We start from the raw sequence: 21,200 nt of genomic DNA on the forward strand, positions 1-21,200 counted from the left end.
GTGCTTGTGATGTAAAAATCTGTAAAGATTTTCTATTTCTTCTTGGTTCAGTTTTGGAAGGTTATTCTTTTCTAAGAATTTGTCCATTTCTTCCAAGTTGTCCATTTTATTGGCATATAGTTACTGATAGTAGACTTTTATGATGTTTTGTATTATTTAAGTAAGCAAATAATGTTTAATTAATGTCTAGCTCAGCCACTGGTCTTTATTAAATGAGTTAAAATGATAATACATGTTTCTGTTTTTTCTTAGCTTCAAGAATAATTGCTGTTTTCACTCGTCTTTTATGGGACAAGAAATTCTATTAGGGTAGTGATGATCAGTTCAATAAGACACATTTGGAGCTGAGATTGATCACATCTAAATAGGCCTATCTATTAATTTTTAAATTTTTAATAATAGAAGCTTCAGCTTTGTTGAGTGAAATATGTATATATCTAGATAAGTTGCAGCTCTTTCTCTGATTGTAGGATGATGTTGGGGTGATATTCAGGATATTTGGGGCTTCTCTGGTGACTCAGATGGTAAAAAAGAATCTGCCTGCAAGGCAGGAGACCTGGATTCAATCCCTTGGTCGGGAAGATCCCCTGGAGAAAGTATGGCTACCTGCTCCAGTGCTCTTGCCTGGAAAATCCCATGGATGGAGGAGCCTGGTAGGCTGCAGTCCATGGGGTCAGGAAGAGTCGGACATGACTGAGCAACTTCACTTTGACTTTTCACTTTCCTGCATTGGAGAAGGAAATGGCAACCCACTCCAGTGTTCTTGCCTGGAGAGTCCCAGGGACAGGGAAGCCTGGTGGGCTGCCGTCTATGGGGTCACACAGAGTCGGACACGACTGAAGCAACTTAGCAGCAGCAGCAGCATGCATATTTTGATTTCCTTTATTATTTCATCCGTGATCTGTTTGTTATTCAGAAGTGTGTTGTTTAGTCTCCATATGTTTGAATTTTTAATAGTTTTTTTCCCTTGTAGTTGACATCTAATCTTACCACGTTGTGATCAGAAAAGATGCTTGAAATGATTTCATTTTTTTTTTTAATTTACCAAGGCTAGATGGTAAAGGATGGCCCAGGATGTGATCTATCTTGCAGAATGTACAATGTGCACTTGAGGAAAAGGTGAAATTCATTGTTTTGGGATGAAATGTCCTATAGATATCAATTAGGTCTAACTGGTCCATTGTATCATTTAAAACTTGTGTTACCTTGCTAATTTTCTGTTTGGTTGATCTATCTGTAGGTGTGAGTGGGGTATTGAAGTCTCCCACTATTATTGTATTACTGTTAATTTCCATTCATATTTGTTATCATTTGCCTTATGAATTGAGGTGCTCCTACGTTGGGTGCATATATCTTTATAATCATTATATCTTCTTGGATTGATCCTTTGATCATTAGTTAGTGTCCTCCTTTGTCTCTTTTGACAGTCTTTATTTCAAAGTTTATTTTATCTGATATGAGTATTGCTACTCCTACCCTCTTTTGCTCTCCACTTGCATGAAATATCTTTTTCCAGTTCTTCACTTTCAGTCTGTACATGTCCTTTGGTTTGAGGTGGGTCTTTTGCAGACAGCATACATAGAGATCTTATTTTTATATCCATTCAGCCAGTCCTTGTCTTTTGGCTGGGACATTCAACCCATTTACATTAATGTAATTATTGATAAACATGATCCCATTGCCATTTACTTTGTTGTTTTGCATTCTATTTTATAAACCTTTTCTGTGTTTCCTGTCTAGAGAAAATCCTTTAGCATTTGTTGAAGATCTGGTTTGGTGGTGCTGAGTTCTCTCAGTTTTGTTTGTAAAGCTTTTGATTTCTCCTTCTTATCTGAATGAGATCCTTGCTGGGCCAAGTAGTAACCTTGGTTGTAGGTTTTTCTCTTTCATCATTTTAAGTTGAATGTTGACTTTTAAGCCAGCTTTTTCACTCTCCTCTTTCACTTTCATCGAGAGGCTCTTTAGTTACTCTTCACTTTCTGCCATAAGGGTGGCATCATCTACAAATTTGAGGTTATTGGTATTTCTCCCTGCAAACTTGATTCCAACTTGTGCTTCATCCAGCTCAGCATTTTACATGATGTATTTTGCCTAGAAGTTAAATAAGCAGGGTGACAATATACAGCCTTGTCCTACTCCTTTCCCAATTTGAAACCAGTCCATAGTTCCATGTCCGGTTCTAACTGTTCTTTCTTGACCTGCATACACATTTCTCAGGAGTCAAGTAAGGTGGCCTGATATTCTCTTCTCTTTAAGAATTTTCCACAGTTTGTTGTGATCCAAACAGTCAAAGGCTTTGGTGTAGTCAATAAAGCAGAAGTAGATGTTTTTCTGGAACTCTCTTGCTTTTTCTAGGATCCAACGGATGTTTGCAATTTGATCTCTGATTCCTCTGCCTTTTCTAAATCCAGCTTGAGCATCTGGAATTTCTTGGTTCACCTACTGTTGAATACGGACCCTCTCAATTCAGACACTCATTATTTTCTGTGCCTGACTATGGAAGGAGGGGCATCTCCCGTCCAATGCATTATCTTCAGTTGTTGTTTGTAAGTTTTCATTAGATTCCGAAAGATTGATGAATAAAAAAGAATATAATAGTCCTGAAGGAAATTCTCTAAGGAAATGAAACAAGTTCTGAGGAAGAACAACTGGTGAAACGTTTGATGTGGGCAGTGCGATTGTCATGAGCGGTCATGCACGGCCCTCTGGCGGTCACATAAGGAATGGCAGGAATGCTCAGGGCTCCCTGGCTCTGTGGCAAAAGAAGCCGCACCTGTAACTCAGACATTTTCACTGGATTGCAGGCAGATAAAACCAAATTCGTAAGAGTCAGAGTTTAGGAGGTACCTTCCAGTGGAAGTAATCTTTGTCTTGTGATTTCACACTGTGGAAAAGTAGGTTTCTTCGCAAGTGCAGCATATCTGGGAATATTTACGGAGCCCCTGAGTCAGGCACTGAGCTCCAGGACAGAAAGTCAGTGCCTCCCAGGGCCTGCAGAGGGTGCCGTGGGAAAGTGTTGGTAATATCTGACCTGCCTCACAGCTCTGTGTATCTGATTGAAAGAAACAGAATATCAAACCAAAGCATATTTATGGAATCCTTCTGATTAACACTAAACCATTTTGGTAAACTTGAAAATTATCACTCAACGTATCTGTACTTTCATCTAAACTTGGTGCTTTAGTCCCTAAGTGTAGTCCAAGTCCTGTGACCCCAGGAGCACAGTCCACCAGGCTCCTCTGCCCATGGGGTTTCCCAGTAAGAACACCGGAATGGATTGCTATTTCCTTCTCCAGGGATGGGCTCATCCTATATTCCTAGTTACATTTTCACTTAATATTAGTACTTACCTATGTCATTAAGTTTTTGAAAATACGATTTTAATATCTGAATAGTATTCCTTAACATCATAGACATAAATTACGTAAGTTTCAGTTTATTGTAGAAATATAGTGCCAAGAAAATTTTAACTTGGAACTTGCCTTTTAAATTTATTTTAATGAGAAGTCCTCTGAAGAGCTAAAATTATTATGAAAAGTAAGTTATTTGGAATAGTTGTTCCTTTCATCTTTACGCCTTAGTATTAATATCATTTACTTCTAAGGACTTTTTCACTTTCTTGATATCTTTGCATTTAAATGTATTTTTTCACTGAGATGACATTTTATTTTTGGCTGTGCTTGATCTTCATTGCTATGCAAAGGCTTTCTCTAGTTGTGGCGAGTGGGGGCTACTCTCTTGCTGTGCTTTACAGACTTCTCCTTGCAGTGGCTTCTTTTGTTGCAGAGCTTGGGCTCTAGGGTGATCAGGCTTCAGTAGTTGTGGTTCACAGGCTTAGTTGCACTCAGCATGTGGGATCTTCCCAGACCAGGGATTCAATCCGTGTTCCCTGCATTAATAGGCAGATTCTTAACCCTGGATCACCAAGGAAGTCTGAGATAACATTTTAAACTCAGAATTTAAGAATATCAAGAAGGACCCAGATGTACATAGAGATGTACATAGATGCAAAAATCCTCAACAGAATATTAGCAAACCAAATTTAAGAATACATTAAAAGAATCAAATGCCATGTCCAGTGGAATGTATTCTAGGGATGCAAAGCTGATATGTACAAATCAATGTGATTCAAGCACACAAACGAAACAAAGGATAAAAATTATATGATCATCTCAATAGATGCAGAAAAAGCTTGTAACAAAATACAGCATCTATTTATATCAACTCTCAACAAAGTGGTTATACATGGAATATATTACAGGCCATAAAGGACGAGCCCACAGATAACATCATACTCAGTGGGGAAAAGGTGAAAATTTATCTGAAAGATTAGGAAAAATACAAGGATGCCCACTCACATTTTTATTCAACCAAGTATTGGAAGTCCTACCCAGGAATGAAGCAAGAAAAGAAAATAAAAGCCATCCAAATTAAATTGGAAAAAAAGAAGTAAAACTGTCACTATTTACATATGATACAATATTTTATGAAACCATGAAAACTCCACCAAATGATAGCTATTAGAACTAACAAATTCAGCAAGTTTGCAGGACAAAAATCTGTTGCATTTCTCCACACTAATAATAAACTATCAGAAAGAGAAATGATAAAGACAGTCCCATTTACAACTGCACCAAAAAGAATAAAATGCCTTGAAATAAATTTAACTGAGAAGCTGAAAAACCTGTATAGAGTCATGGAGTCTGAGATGTGGAGACTGGGGCCACACAGCCTGGGTTCAAACCCTAACTCACTCACTGACCTGCTGGGTGACCCTGGGCAAATCACACAGTGGCACTGAGCCTTGTCTTTCTCAACTGTAAAATGGGCACAAAAACAGTATCTCCTCACAGGATCATGAGGCTCTAAGGAAATGTTTATTTAGACCAGGGGTTGGAGGGCCTCCAACAGTGTCTCATTGTGTGAAACTGTCCAGAACTGGGCCCTCCTGACCCTGTGGGTGGGCGTCAAGGGTGAAGCCTGGGAGGCAGATGGGGCTGGAGGAGGACCTGGGCAGAAAAGCCAAGGGGCTGCACCAAGTACTCTCTACTGGTGTGGATCAGGGAGGGGAGGCCTCAGGGTGGGGCCTACGCTAACGGCACAGGGGTGCAGGATCAGAAGCCACAGCAGGGGTGCAGCCTTCCTGGCCAGAATGTGTCTCTCTGGCCAGGCTCAAGCATGATGGAGTACTGCTCCCAGAATTCTTTATCTCCCTACCAGGAAAGGACCTAGTAGGAGTAAGGTGGGTAGGAGGTGGTGGTCTATTAAACCACAGGTACCTTATAGTCAATGTGACGCAAGGAAGGATGAGACCAGGATGAGAAGCACAAGCAGTGAGCACCTCTCTGGCTTTTAGGATAAAGGTGTCAGAAATGTCTCTACACCAGCTATGTGGAGCCCACAGGGGGCAAAAGAATGCAAAAGCAAGCTGAGAGGGCTAATCTCTCTACTGCTGGCCCCAGAGCCCCAGGTCCCTATCTGCCAGTCCCACTGGCACAACCAGACACCAGGACATCCAAGCCCCATCTGAGGACGCCAGACCCCCTGTTGGGGTCACTCAGCATGGTCACATGGTCGTTAAGGACTCAGCCCCTCCTCCATGCTCAAGTCCCCTGTCCTCACAGAAACATCCATGGGTCACTACACGGGGCTTTCTGGGGCACTTGTGCATTCTAGAAACTGCAATGATAGTAACAGGAGAAAAGGTATAGACTGTAGAGACAGTCTGCTTGACCGTGGGGTGCTCTACAGATTACCAAAGACCTGAGGTCCTTGATACTTAGGGGTTTGCAAAAATGCTTCTCAGTATGTAAATGGAGGAAGGAGGCCCATTGAGTAAATGGTGCTGGGGCAATTTGACAGGCACCTGGAAAACAAAGCTGGATCCCTAACTCAGAGAAACACCACCAAATCAATTACAGACACAAGAACCTACATTTGAAAGGGAAAACTTTACAAGTTTAAGGACAATTTTCAAGAAGGGAATACCTTTTTTATATATAGAAGTATATTGATTTACAAGGCTGTGTTAGTTTCAGGGGTACAGCAAGCAATTCAGTTATTCAGTGACTCCGTCTGAACGGCTTCCTCAGACAAAATTCACTCCCTTTGGGAGGCCCCCAGGTAATGCCCACTACTCAGAGCAACCAACAGTCCTGAAACCTGTGGAACACATGGTGATGCTCAGTGGGTATTTGTTGACTGAATAAATGACTGCAATCACACACTGAAAACAAGCCTTGAGGCTGGGAGGGGATCCCCAGTCTTGTCTCCAAACAGGAGGTCTTGATCCTAATTGGTGTGAGTGGGTGAAATGGGGCTTGGGGAGGGAAGAGATCTGTCACAAAGCATTTTGTAAATAGGGGAAACTGGGTATGTGAGGAGGATGTAAGCAGGTACATCCCAGAAACACATCACAGCAGATCCTTCAGTTGTGCCCTCACCCCTGCTCTTGGGGCATCACACTGTCTCCCTCCCTGAAACATGCTGAACAGCTCACAGGTTTCCCAGAGGGGGTGGTCACATGACCTCCACCTGACCAATCAGCATGTTCCATCCTCCTGGACACCTGTGATTGACTCGGGGCTGGACAAGTGACTAATCAGGGCATATGCTGGAATCCTGGGGAATGGAGGTTTATTGCCATTAGGAACAGGGGATACCTAAGGTCAGCCTGTGGCAGTTGGAGGGATGTGACATCAGCTTGTGGCGGTTGGTGGCCTTGTTCCATAAAGGCAGAGCTACTTGGGTGAGGATGATATCAGTAAGCAGAGCTGAGAGGTGGGGGAAGACGATTCCTGCTGACGTCCCTGAGACCCAGGTACAGTCCAGCCAGAAGCTGTGCTCGTGGACTTAGTTACGATCATTCTTGTTTGTTAGCTTGTTTGAGCCCCTTTGGGTTTGATGTCCAGCTGGCTAAGTGGAGACCCTGGGACTGCCACGGTGTGGGTTTCATCTGACCTCAGGGAAGAAATTCCCCATAACACTACAAGACTCCAGTTTAATTTGGAGATTTGAATGGATACAAGCGGTATCTGTTGGGGCCAACTATTAATTCTAGGATTCCCCAAATTAGTCCTCACAGGGTTAAGGTAGTAACCCATGTCCCTTTTTAGAGGACAAGATGGAGGCTCAGAGAAGGAAGGTAAGTGGGCTACAGCCAGGAAGTGTGAAGTCAGAAAGAAGCACCAGGTCCTGCTCCTTGAAATCTGGGAAGCCACATGGTGCGGCTTGTCCATGTGAAGGGGTTAAGGCACCCAGCCCCACGCTGGCTTCCCAGGGGTCTGAGAATTGGTAACTGCCCAGTGGCTGTTTTGACAGTCACAAAAGCAATTCACACTGAAGGAAGGAGGGCACCGTACTTCACCAGACCACACCCAACCCTCTGGTTTCCCCAAGTCCTTCCCACCTTTCTCCTGCTTTGCTTGTCAATTACATAGTCATGCTCATGTGACCACATGGACAGTTCCTGGGTCACTGGCTCCCATCTGGAGCTGCTACAGGGGAGGCTCCCCACTCATACCTGTGGACATCTTCTTCCTTTGGGCCTTGGGGGGCCCTGCTTCCCTCTTGCACACCAGAAGCCTTTTCCAGAATGTACAGGGAACCTCACTCAATTTGAACAGGATGCATCCAACACTGCCCTTTCCACGTCTCCCTTGAAACTCAGCTCCAGTACTCCTTTCTCCACACTGCAGCCTCCCGTGGTGCCACAGAAGAGACCCAGTGGACAAGGAATTGACAGCTCAGCACAGGAAGGCAGGTGAGAGGTGAGATCTAACAGCTGGGAAGCTCTGTTTACAATGCCCCTTGCTCTTGATGCTGCAGAGGCTGTAGAAGACCCCACAGTCTGAAAGAAGCACTTGGGCCAAAGAGCATCCACAGGCCTTTTGATAGCTGGAGGATTCTGGCCATGGTAGGGTGAGGTCCCTAAGGTTCTGAAGGCCCACTGTTTGCAGGCTCAGGGTGCACAGAGAAGAGAAGGCAGAGGCCTGCCCAGAGGTGTTCACAGACCACATACAGATAAGCCAGCCAGGCTGACAGGCCATAGAACCTACGCTGCTTTCATGGGTGAAGGGTGTGGGGCAGAGGCAGAGACCCAAGTCTGCTGGGGGAACTGCTTCAGGACAGAGAATTTTCAACTGGGATTTGAAGGCTGTATCATTTAGTTATGTGTCTGACTGAAATGATAGAAATCCATATTGAGAGTGGCTTCAACTACCTAGGCAACTAATATTTAATGTTTCAAGAAACTATGAGAGGTGGGAGAGTCAGAGTGGGTCTGGTGGCCCAGCAATTTCATCAGAATCCACCCACCTCTCTATTCCACCATCACCAGAATGTGGGTGTCATTGCCTCATGGATGCAAGGTGGCTGCTTCCCCTCCAGCCATCACTTTTGCAAATTTAACCCTCCATTGAAAGCAAGGGTCACCTTTTCCCCTACATATCTCTCTTCAGGAAGGAAAATCTCTCATAGGAGCCCCTGTAGACTTCCTCTAGTATATCACTGGCTAGAACTGGGTCATGAATCCTTGTCCTGACCAATCGCTAGTGGTGGAAGCAGCTGTCATGACAGATTTGGACCAACCTTTATTCATCCACACTGAGCATCCACTGGAAGAAAGTGAGTTGGACTGGGCCAATCCTCTGGGTGAGCAGCCAAAGCCATCCTGCCATAAAGGGGAAATAACATGGGAGCTGAGGGATCAAAGGCGTGGGAGCAGAGAGGAGGAGAGTAGCACATGCAGAGATGCCAGGATGATCAGGGGACTGGGATCACTGGTGGCTAGTTGCTGCAGAAACACAGCCTGGGTGGGGAAGGTGGCAAGACTTTATATGGTGTTTTCTGCCTGGAGATGAGCAGGCCTTGGGCCATGGGAAGCTGCTTAGAGAAGCTGAGCAAGAGAGTGAGGACAGAAGCAGACGGAAATTCCAGTGCACAAGGCCCCCTGTGCTGAGGAGCTAAGCATCACTGTTCTTTGATGGTCAGAAATGTCACTGATAGTCTCCAGCGAGCTCTTTTCAAGCAGATGATTGTAACTGGTGCGAGAGTAAATGTGGCCCTAATGAATGCATTTGCTAGTGGCAGCTTTCTGTTTCTGGATATTAGAAAGCACACTCAGCTGGTTCTTACACAGCTCTGCTGTCACACCTGCTACACCCACACCACTCCTCTCCCACCTTCCGGGCCTCAGGGTCAGCACACCCCAGGGTTCCTGAAACAGCCCAGCACTTTGTGTCGTAATTTACACGGGGGCCCCAGGGTGGGTTCCAGTTTACAGAGAAGATAACAGGGGCTGGATGTGGGTGAGGGACTCACTGGTGAGTTGGGGGGTTGGATCCCAATCCATCATCCCCTTTATGACGTCAGAGTGGGCAGCCTCCTGACACCAGCCAGGATGTTTGCTACACAGACAGGATCTGATGCGTGCTTGCCCAGCACTGGACCTGGGGACTGGGGTATGGAGGGGAAGGAGGGCTCTTCTTCACGTGCTGCTCACCCTTGCAGGGGGCACACAGGTGACCCCACAGAAGTGTCATCCCTTATGACCTGGCCCTCCTGGGCCTGACAGGAGTGCCCTGACCCATGGGACCACAGGCCCCAGGTGCACATGTGGGCAGGTGTGGCTATGGCTGAGAGGACAGCACCCCTAGTTAAGGCCCCCCAGTTCCCAGAGAGTCACATCTGGGAACTGAGGTCAAGTAGCCAATTCCAACCTTAATGTGCAAACTGTTATCATCCAGGGGCCTCATTATTTTTTATTAAATTGTGTGCTCAGTCACTCAGTTGTGTTTGGCCCGACCATTGCCTGCCAGGTTCCTCCGTCTGTGGAATTTTCCAGGCAAGAATACTGGAGTGGGTTGCCATTTCCTACTCCTACATCTTCCCGACCCAGGGATGGAGCCCACATCTCTTATGTCTCCTGCAATGGCAGGCGGGTTCTTTACCACTAGCACCACCTACTTGCAATCCCATAGTCAAGCCCTTTTCTCAGCATTCTTGTAACCTTCAGCCCCTCCTCAGCCTTTATTTCTCTCTGGGACCAAGTTCTTAGCTTCAAACTGAGCCCCATTATGGACATAAGTACTGTCTTTTCCATATCCCTTCTGTATCAGAGGCCACCCAAAACTCTCCCTCCCTCCCCTTATCAAGGCCTCCACACAGGCCAGCAGGGCTGTTTTCATGCAGTTCTGCAGACTTGTGAGCTAAAGGTTTAGAATAAGGAGGTGAGGAGGGGCTGCCGCTCAGGGCAGGGAGGGCCAGCAGGTGGAGATAGGACGCCTGTAGCACCTCAGCCAGCTGAAGTGTCAGCGGCAGGAGAGCAGCAGCCAAGGGCTGAGTGGGTGAGAATAAGTGAGTTAAGTGTGTTGATTCTGCCGCTGGATGGTGGGCCCTGGAGCAAGGCTTCAAGTGTGGAAGATAGAGGGTCTCCAATGCCTAGACCCCCACCTTCTAGAGATCAAGGTTGAGATGTGGCTTTGAACTCAGAACACTGGTGTTCAAAGCTGGTTCCCATCACTTCATTAGTTATTCAAAGCAAAACAAGCCTCCATTTTCTCATCTGTAAAATGGGAATATTGTCCCTCTTGGGGTGGGTAGGGGGGTAAATGAGGTGACAAGTAGAGCACAGGGGCTGGATGGGCTGGGAGTGCTCCCAGACTCGCTGCTGTGGCTGCAATGACCACTGTCTTCCGGGGCAGGGTCAGCAAGCTGTTCCCATAAAGGGCCCTGTTAGGCTTTGAGGGACCTGGGGTCTGCTTCAGCAATAGATCTTCCAGGCTTTCACCCCCGATCACTGAGATACAGGTTATCAGATATAATCGGTTCAGAACAGTGTTAGTTTTAGGCGCCCAGTATCATGATTTGATATGTGTGCATGCTGTGAAATGATCACAAGTTCAGTTACCATCCACAACCACTCACAGCTACACATTATTTTCTTGTGATGAGATCTCTTAAGAACTGCTCTCTTAGCAACTTTCATATACACACTGCAGTGTTGTTAACCACAGTCACCTTGCTGTAATTACACAACCCCAGGGACTGTGTGTCTTAGAGCTGGAAGTGTGTGCCTGTTGGCCATCTTCACCCACTTCACCTGCCCCCTCTACACCCGCCTCTGGTTCCCCACACCCTGTTCTGTTTCTGAGTTTGATTTTTTTTCAATTCCACATACAAGTGAGACTGTAGTTGTCTTTCTCTGACTTATTTCACTGAGCATAATGCCTTCCGGGTCCATCCATATTGTTGCAAATGCTTTTTTATAGCTGAGTAAGATCCATTATATATGTGTATATTTGATATATATCTCAGTAAGATCCATTGTATATGTGTGCATATGGTATATATCTCAGTAAGATCCATTGTATATGTTGTGTATATTTGATATATATCTGAGTAAGATCCACTGTATATGTGTGCATATGGTATGTATCTCATTTCTTCACCCTTGTCTGTCAGTGGAAGTGCAGTTCGTGTCCACGTTATGGACACACGTTTTGTTCCCAGTGCACAGTGACCCCAAACAAACTGAAACCTAAAGTTTGAAGCAGGGAAAGGGTCTACATCTGCCATAGAGAACTCATAACAGGGCCCCAGGAGGGGTCACTGAGACCCTGCTGTGTGACCACCGGTGGCCACTGCCCTCTCTGCACCATGGCGTCCTCATCTGTGCAGAGAAATAGTAACAGGGCCAGGAGGGCAGACTGAGAGTGGCCTCATCAGCAGCCCCATCAGGACAGAGGAAGGGGAGGGAGGCCTCTACAGGGACAGGGTCCCTCCCTCTGCTCCCCACACCTTCTGAGCACCAAGCACACGTGTCCTCTGTCCCCCCAGATCATTTGGCGATGATGCTTCAAAGGTACCCCAGTCACATGCCCCCTTCCCCCTCAGATGTATCTTCCCTCCTCCTCGAAGCCCTGGACACCACTGCCTTCTCATCTGGCCTATTTGGTCCTTTGTGGTCAGATGCTCGGGCTCCCCAATCCCCAAGCTCCCATCCTAGGACTGTGTGTGCAGCAGGTGCTCAATACAGGTTTAGGGCTTTGGGAAAGACTCATCGCTTTCCTGCACATGGACGCTTCTCGTGAAGGCAACTCCAGCTCTTCCACACACAGGGCAAGCCTAGTGTGGGGCATAAATGGCTCCACTGCCGTGGATCTGCTGAAGGAAAGGGCAGCCCTGGGAGACCCTGACCCCCGGTACTCTGCCTGGGGGCTGGTTTCTCAGGGTGAAGCTGTCCCTTGAGCATCCACAAGGAGGCACCAGAAGACGAGGGCCGTGCTGGGCAGTGACAGAGCATCCAGTCTGGACCCTGCCTCAGGGCAGCTGCCCAGCCCACATTTGGTCTTAAACCAAGGGCCTTGAACAAGGGCCCAGGGGCAAATCTGGATTTTAAAAATTAATTTCAACATTTAAACACTAGGAGATTTCAGACAAAGCCCCAGATTTCTAGCTTTGTGAGTTTTGACATGAAATGAGAAGTCCTGGCCTCCTGGGGGACATTCCCAGGGGGTGAATGGGTGAGGTTGTTCTGAGGCTGAGTGGGGGCCCCTCCGGAAGGGGCTTGTGTCCCCAGCTCGCCACAGTTCCCACCTCCCTCTTTGCAGCCCCTAGGCCCAGGCTCTCCCCGGCCTGTTCATGCCTGCTCCTGGAGATGTCTGGGTTCGCAGTCCTCCTCCTAGTCCATGGAGCTTTGCTGACATGAGGGCCACAGCTGTGTGGAGTTTGTCCTGATCCCCTGGAGGGTGGGATAAATGGGTTGAGTGCAGCCCTCAAAGGAGGGGTTCGTCGTCACATGTCCTCCAAAGGCACCCAGGAAGGGGAGGGGTGGGAAAAACCAGGGCCAGGAGCTCCATAACATATCCCCTGGGTGGTGTGTCTTCAGGCTCCAAAGCTGCCCCTAAACCCAGCCCTTCTCCCACCACGCGTGCATCGCTGCTCCCGGTCTTTCCACAAACACTGGCCATGAGGGGCCCGGTCCCCGGGTCAGCCTTGAGGGCCACAGTCTCTGGCCCAACTCCACCTCTGGCAGCTCCAATGGCTCAGCTTTGCTGTGAAGTGGCCACTGCCAGACCCTTTACAGGAGAAATGGAGCCTCCAAGGGGACAAGGGACTCACCCAGGGTCACAGAGATTTAGAGCTTATGACCGAAGTCTGCTGGGTCTCAGCTGGTCCCAGAGCACAGACTATGTCCCAGGGAGACGTGTTGTCCTCAGGCCATTACAACAGGAGGGCTGAGTACAGAGTGGAGGAGTAAGTCATGGTGGGGTGGGTGCCTGGGGCAGGCAGGCTCAGGGACAAGTCCCCAGAAGAGCAGAGTCTTGAAAGGGCCAGGGCATTGGTGCTGGTGAGGAGAGGAGAGGGTTCCTGGTGGAGGCTCAGCCATGTGAGGGCCTGGAGGTGGGCTGCAGCATGAGAAGCAGGCTCCGCGTGGAGGCAGGAGCAGCAGGAGAACCCGGGGAGCCCCTGGTCTCCACTCTTCCTGCTGTGACCCAGCCCTGGCAGCTGTGCCTCCTCTCTTTCCATCTCACCTCTTCCAGTGAGACAGAAGAGACCCTTTCGGCAAGACCCTGAGGATCTCCTCCTCCACATCCTGCATTTGCTTCCCGTCCAGTCTCAGCTAAGACAGGACAGGTAGATTCCACTCCTGGAGTGGTGACTAGATTTCTCACTACTCAGGGGCACCATCGTGACGTGGCTCCCAAGTTAAAAAAAAAAAAAAAACACCAGACTGTTAGTTGTCTGAATGAGCATGAGGTGAGAGTGGGTCCCATTGCTTCCTATTGATGATGGAGCCCTGGTCCTAGAGGGATGGAGGAGGGGCACTTGATGGACATGTGGCCTGTGTTTGATCCTTTCATCTATTTGGTGTTTTATCCCCATCACATTTTTCTGAGCCCCTTTCTGCATCGGGCCCAGACCCTCACAGAGGTCACAGGCTGGAGAAGTAAACATAATGTGATCACAGTCCTGGGGGCCCCAGATGAGGCCAGAGGAGCTGTAGAAAGGGTGGGGAATCAAGAAGGGCTTCATGGAGGAGGTGGTGTCTGAGCTGGGTCTCCAAGGATGAGGTCTTATTCAGCTGGCACAGAACAGAAACCAGGTACATAATAAAAGAATGAGTGAGTGAATTAATGAACATGTATCCCCCTAACAGACTGAGGTAGGCAGTAGCCCAGGCCAAGGCATGAAGCACAAGATGCCCTGGGGGACAGATTGCAGGGGCTGCAGTATGAGGCTGCCTCACCCTTTAGGGGCATCTTGCTGCCACTGTGGTCTGTGCTCTGGCCAACTGGGGAGACCTTGTCTGTCCTCTGTTGTGGGATCCGATTCTATCTTCCAAGTAGAATATCCTGTCACCTCCTTGTGCCCGTATGTACCTGTTCCTGCCTCATGGGGAGTTGCGAAGAGGAGGGATGGATTGGTGTGCAACGCAAGGCTGAAGGAGGGGGAGAATGATGGGGAACCCCTAGAGGTGGGACCATGACTGGGAGGCATGTGATGGCGGGGAAGGGGCTGTGCCTTGGGACTCAAGCATCCAGCTGGGAGTGGCTCCCTCACAAGAGGTGCTTCATGGTGAGACAGCTGTTATGGGGCCAGGGATGAACTCTGTCTGGGACATGCTGACCCAGGGAAGTTCAGGGGCCACTGGGACAGAAATGTCCAGGAGGAGCTGGAAGTAGGGGACAAAGGTGCAACTGAAGTCAGGGTGGGAGCTTGAGACCAAGAGAAGGGGCCCAGGGGTGCAACAGAAGGGGCCTGAGGGCATCTGGATGTCCACTAACTGGGGTCCTCAGGGTGGAGATCGTCCTCACTTCACAGTCTGCTGGGGCCAAACACAGCTGGGCCCAGGGAGGCCACTCAGTAAACACATGACCCAGATTCACGCATTCCCACTTCAAATGACTGGACTAGAATCTGCTAAGCCCTACAGATGGGTGGCCCAGAATTAGGATTATAAATAAAGGCAACATACAGGCTGGGGAGAAAGCTAAGAAGCCACAGAGCGTAAGACTCTCGACACGCCGCCCACTGTGGCGCCCGGGGCCTTTCCACTGCCAATCTCTCAGCCCCTGGCACTCTCTCCGCCTGCGTCACTTGCTTTCTGAACACCTCCAAGAGTTTGCCTTCAAATGTCCTTCCTGACTCCCTTTTTCTCCTTGGAACATCTTACCACCTGACTTTGCCTATACATTACTTATTTTCCTCTGTCTCCCTCCAGGCTGTGTGCTGTTGAGAATGGAGACTCGCTGCTTCACTCCATCTGTGTGCTGGGTCTGGAGTCTACCCAATCCACAGTAGGGCCTCAGTGAACCTGCACTGCGTGTGTGGACACTGAGGCCATGGACAAGAATGTTCCAGGCAGTGATGGTGAGTTGTTGACTCACGACTTGCTGAGTCTCTTGTGTGCCTGGCACTGACCCCGGGGGGGCAGGCTCAGCACTGACTTGGGGGACAGGTCTGGTGCTGAATGAGGCACACAGGGAGCACAGGGCCTGTTAGGAGGACACATGCTGTGGGGACACGCAGGCCAGGGAAGTCAGGAGTGCAGGGTGCGGAAGAGAGGACCAAGGGGGGAGTGGTGGGAGAGAGGTCAAGTCCTGCAGTCCCTGTGAGGACCTTTCCACTGGGTTGGGGGAGGCATGGCTGGTGTGGAGCAGGGAGTTGGGTGCTGAATACTGTGCAGGAATGAAGCAGGTGAGCCCTGGGGAGGGTCTCCCTGTGGAGGGTGCAGGCAGGGAAGGCTCCTCTGAGGAGGTGACATTAGAGCTGTACCTTCTACAGACCATTTCTACCTTCCGTCAACTTGATGCTTTGCTTTTGCAAGCAAAAGCACTCCGTGTTCTGCAGCACCTCAACTGGGCCTCCTGCTCCCCTTGTCACCCCTGCCCCCACAGGAGTCCTTCCAGGGACCACTATTTTTTTTTTTAAGTACGTCACAGGGCTTGTGGGATCTTAGTTCCTGGACCAGGGATCGAACCCTGGCCCCTGACAGAGAAAATGCCTAGTCCTAACCCCTGGATGCCAGGGAATTCCCCCCCAGGGCCCACTTTTCACATACAAACCAACCTTCTCTTTAACTGGGCTCACACTCTGAACCACTGTCCACCTGCCCTGCTAACCAGGGTCAGGTTGTAGGACACTTGGGGTCCCCTAACCCCAGAGCCAATGAAGTTACTCAGCCCAGCCAGCCTTCATCCTGCTCACCCTGCCTGCTGTTCCCTCTTCAGCAGCGCGATGAAGGCTTCCTCTGTCCACAGCTCCGGCTCCTCCACCTCCTGACCTCCCCATGCTCCCTGCGTGGTGAAACCCCCTCTTCCAGGGCTGTGAGGAGAAACTTTCATTTCAATAGTGGTTGTTTTCTGATCAGTTAGCCTTACTGACCCTCAAAGTTACTACTAAATATTCTATTTTACACCAGCCTATGAGACGCTTTGCAGACACAGCAAACAAATGAAGAACAAGTGAACTATACACCTTTTTACAAAACCAAGTACAAAATATTAAGATGTATTAGAATTCCTTTTCCCATAAAATCACAGGCTCCATCAGGGTGGAGGGCATATAAGTATCATATGAACAGGACCGAACTCCTACGAGGTCCTAACTACCCATCTCCCTAAATTGAGGGCTCAGGCCCAGGCATGACCAAGAACCAGTCTCTGCCTTTGGGTGGAAATGGGTTGGTTTTTCAAATTAAGCTTTTACAGTTGTCAGCTGAGCAGGAAAGTTCTCGGTTCCAAACTCATGTTTCTGGCAATAATCAAGTTATACCACATGTGAGATGGCCTGTTCCCCGAGTTATTTGGTTAGAATCCGCAGGTGGTAGCAGGGAAATATCACTGTTTCAAAACAAGCTGCATCTCTGGGAGAGAGTGGGGGTGGTGCCCCTGGAATGTATCACTCCTGAATCTTTTAGTCATTAGATTTCCAGAGAAGCCCCCAGAGGGGACAGTGGGCTGCAGTTGAGCTGGGCTATCCCCCACAGATGTGAGGGGGGAAACATCAGACAGCTGTGGTCCTGGGAGCAGCCTGATCCTGGGAGCCACAGGAAAGGCCCCTTCCAAGCCTGCTGTCCAGCCTAGGGTAAGGCTCAGCAGCTGCAACTCAGGGCCCATGGCTGAGGGGCAAAGGGAAGCTGGCCCCCCCTCACGCTGGGTCAGGAGGCAGACAGTCCAGGGCTGGTCCGGAGCCTCCTGTTCCTGATGCCCTTCAATCCAGAGGAGTTGCTTTGTCCACAGGGCAGAATGAGCTCCAACCTCAGAGCTGAAGTTTCCTGATCAGGACAGAGGGAGAAGCAGAAAGGGCCTGCTTTGCTCTCCCAGGACACATTCTAGAGTTTGTGCAAATGACTCCCATCCCCTCTGGAAGAGAGCCTGGTCACACAAGCACCCTAGCTGCAGAAGAGGTGGTAACTCTGTAGTCCTGGGCGGCCAGTGTCCAGATAAAGGAGGATGCCCGGTGACCTGGGAGTGGACAAGGTACTGGGAGCCCTTGGATGCCTCAGCCCACTGCCTCTAATGCTCCCTCCCATCACCCGACCTATCTCTACCCTGAACTCACATTTTATGAGATTGTCTGTTCGACAAAGTGCATGAAGGAAATCAGAAACCAGTTGAAAATCATGGGCAAGGGGGTGCTTTTCCTGAGTTTTGCTGACAAATCGCTGATGGGGTTCCATCACTGACACTGAGGCTTTCTCCCCACCCCACCTCCATAGGGCCCTCTGGACACCGGCAGCCAGAGACATCTTGGCCAGTGGAAGGAGACTGTGTCCCACCCTGCTCATGGATGCCCTGCTCTTTAGTACAAAATCCATACCCTCCCTGTGGGACTGTGTGGACAAATAGAGTGACCAGAGGCAGCTGTGGCCCAGCCAGCACCAGCCCACACCTCACAGAAGAGGAGACAGTCTCTGAGCACAACGTTCCATCATCAGATTCAACTACTTTCCAGCCCTGAGGTGGGGATGTTTCAGTTTGGAGACACAGAACACAGAGCACCGGTGTGGATGGTCCTGGAAGCAAGGGGGCCAGCCCAGGCCCCTCTCGCCAGCCTGGCTCCTGACCTCTGTCCTGTGTGTGCCTGACACTCCAGCTTTCTCCTGCCGGATGGCCTGCTCTCCAGTCCCTGTGGTCACACCCACATATCAGGACAACTCCCCCATCATGTGAAAGCAGAGAGTCAGGAAACTCAGCTGCACAGGGACCTGATCACACTACACACAGGCTTTCACAGGACTTTATCCTGTTTATGGGCATCTCGGTCATGATTAACACAGGCCCCAGGGGCCAAAAGTTCCTCTCAGCCCTTCTGAAGATGTTGGGTAATGTCAGTGCAGGGAGGTCATACATGCTTTCTGCATATCGGCCCTGCAGCGCAGCAACTGTTGCTGTTGGGAGTCATCCTCCTAATTCTCTTGGTCGTCTTTGCATTTAATTGTTCTGATTTACTTCTAGTACCACATGACTGCGCACTTCTTAGACCGGAAAATACACAGCCTCAATTCTGTGCAGGGAGGATTCAAAACTGGAGCATCAAGTTTATCAAGAGGAATTGGAAGAACCAAAGAGTTGACAAGAAGTCTCTGCCTCCCCCTCTCACATGCAGGACAGAAGAGTGGGGTAGGGAGACACGCCCAGGAGAGGCAGTCCAGTCTCTGCAGTTTCAGGTGAGAGCCCAGGGGTGGGCCTGCAGCCAGGCGGGCCCTCTTCTGGTCACCCAGGCCGCTGCAGACCGTCCTCTGACCTGGCCAGTGTTTTGGATACGATGCTTCTGAAGGCCGTGGAGGTGTGGGATACCCTCCTGATTCGAATCTTATCAGAGGATTCGACCCCTCAACCACTGCATCCTGACGTTTCATCGTGGGGCATCCATGGACTTAACCTGGGCTCCGTTTGTTATGCTGCCTCTTGCTGGGCAGACTATTGTAAATCTGCATATTTTCAAGTGAACCCCACTCTTTCGGGCTGTGGCCAGAGGAAAGTGTCTGGAGACACACTCTCAGGCTGCCCAGTGTGGGAGGAGCTCCTGGTGTTGGACACACCCAGGGGCAGCTGCTTTGCTCTGGAACTTCAGTCCTGCTGCAGGTGCTGCTGGCGGAGGGAAGGCCTCAGGGTCACACAGGGCACTGGGCTGGGGATGGCGGGCCTCTGCTCCAGGCCGGGTGGAGACCAGCAGGCTCCCTCATCTTCTGCTTTGACTTCTGGTCCTCGTGCAGTTGTACGTTCTCTCCCTGGTTGAGCCACGTGGTATGAGTGTGGACACCTCAGGCCTTGGAGAAGGCTCAAGTTATGGCTGCTGAGGTCAGTGGAAGGGGAGAGCCTCGCAGTGATGGAGCAGCCCTCCACCTTGTGTTCCCCTGAGCTCACAGTGCAATGCCTGCTGCCTGTTCCCTGAGTCATGGATCAGGTCCCACCTCCACACCAGAGTCCTTACCACTGTCACCCCTGGGTCCTTGTCACAGGGTGGTGCACAGAATGGCCTGAGTGGCTCCTTCTGGCCCAGGTTCACCCATGGAGGCCTCATCAGTCATTTAAGGTGCTTTTGTCACTGGGGTTGAGGGCCATATTTTTTAGCAAATCCCTTCTCTGATGACAGACACAGGGGAACGGGTTGTTGCCCTATGAGGATTCACAGCCACAGCTCTGAAAAGTCATATCCCCCAAAGGGCAGGGTCCCGGTCACCATGGAGTAGAGAACTACTCCCAGACTCCACACATCCACCGCAGGGCAGTCGGAGCCCTGTCCCAGGAAGAATTCTCAGGCAGCGTAAGTGCAGCTGCCATAGAAAGTGTTGAGCTTCCCACTCTCATCACACTCGTTGCTGAGGCCAAAGCCTGTGATTTTCATGTGCTACTCGGTGTCAAAGAGGAGGTTCCCTGGCTTCAGGTCCCAGCGCAGGACGTGCCCCTGGTGGCCGTGCTGCAGGGCAGAGAGCAGCTGTCCCAGCGGCCTCGGGCGTCAGCCTCTGTCATATCCCATGGTCCTCCAAATGGCTACATGTCCCCCTCACTGAGGCCCTCCATCCAGGAACAAGATCTCCTCTGTGTCAATCACCTCCAGTAGTTTGACAATATTTTCATGGTTTAGAGCCTTCACACTATTCACTTCCCAGAAGAGTCCTGGAGGCTGGAGGAGCTCTGCTGACTCTTCCTAATGACCTTTATGGCCAACTCTGTCCCAGTCAGAACGTACCGGGCCCACTTTGGCAAATCAACCTTTACCGATAATGTAAAGAATCGCAGCTCTCAATAGAGGCCTTGTCCCCTGAGATGGCTGTGAGGCCCAGCATCATGGTGATCTGCTGACTACACTGACTGCCAGCACTAACTAGCAATGCTAACTATGCTAACTATACTCCTGAAGCACGGAGTCCTCCAGGTTGTAATGAAAAACCCTGGACAAACTTAGGAATTCATATTTGGTAAAATAGATAGGCAATTAGAAAAGCAAGCCTTGGGACTTCCCTGGTGGCCCAGTGATAAGAATCTCTGGTGCTAATGCAGGAGGACTAGGTTGAAACTGGTCCAACCCCTGATCAGGGAACTAGATCCCACATGCCACAACTAAGACCCAGGGCAGTCAAACTAAAAAAAAAAAAAACACGCTAGTCCTATTTTAACTTTGGTTTGTAGCTCCACTTTCTGTTTTCTCTTTGACAAGATTAATAGTTTAAAAATTGGTCTGCTTTTGGACATGATCTAAAAAGATTTAATTTTGTAACATCAGTAACTGAAAGGGGCTGGAGTCAGAGCTGTATAGGAACAGGTTTTTTATGTTACTGAAATTAAACTGGCTTAAATTGAATTAGAGTGTTGTGATTTTAGGATGTTATTTGTAACCACATGGTAATCACAAAATAGATACAGAATATCCACAAAAGGAAACTAGAAGGGAATCAAAATGTTTCACTACAAAAAATTAACAATGCAAAAGAAGGTGATCTTGCAGGACGTGAGGGACAAAAAAGACATAAGGCATACAGAAAAAGAGCCAGATGACAATTACTGATTACTCCTTCAGATAATTACTCCTTCAGTATCAGTAATTACATGTAAATGGATTAAACTCTCCACTTAAAAGATTGGCAGAAAGGATAAAAATATATGACGCAACTATTTGCTATCTATAAGAGACTAACTTTAGATCCAAAGACAGAAAAAAAGTTGAACATAAAAGGATAGAAAAAGATG

The 21,200-nt window shown here is 49.0% G+C and overlaps 1 long non-coding RNA gene across 4 annotated transcripts; it reads left to right on the forward strand.

Annotated features, from left to right (window-relative positions):
• Positions 1 to 6,352: 6,352 nt before the first annotated feature.
• On the forward strand, positions 6,353 to 20,814 carry LOC133240285 (uncharacterized). 4 transcript variants are annotated; one of them, XR_009734179.1, is made up of 5 exons: positions 6,353 to 6,820; positions 7,698 to 7,769; positions 15,227 to 15,375; positions 17,247 to 17,486; positions 17,726 to 20,814. It is a non-coding gene; the product is annotated as an uncharacterized LOC133240285 (long non-coding RNA). The 4 variants fall into 4 exon arrangements; XR_009734182.1 differs by having other exon boundaries at positions 6,353 to 6,780; XR_009734180.1 differs by lacking the exon at positions 17,247 to 17,486.
• The last annotated feature ends 386 nt before the right edge of the window (positions 20,815 to 21,200 follow it).

The sequence above is a fragment of the Bos javanicus genome, chromosome 28 (genome assembly GCF_032452875.1).
Source record: "Bos javanicus breed banteng chromosome 28, ARS-OSU_banteng_1.0, whole genome shotgun sequence".
Taxonomy (NCBI): Eukaryota; Metazoa; Chordata; class Mammalia; order Artiodactyla; family Bovidae; genus Bos; species Bos javanicus.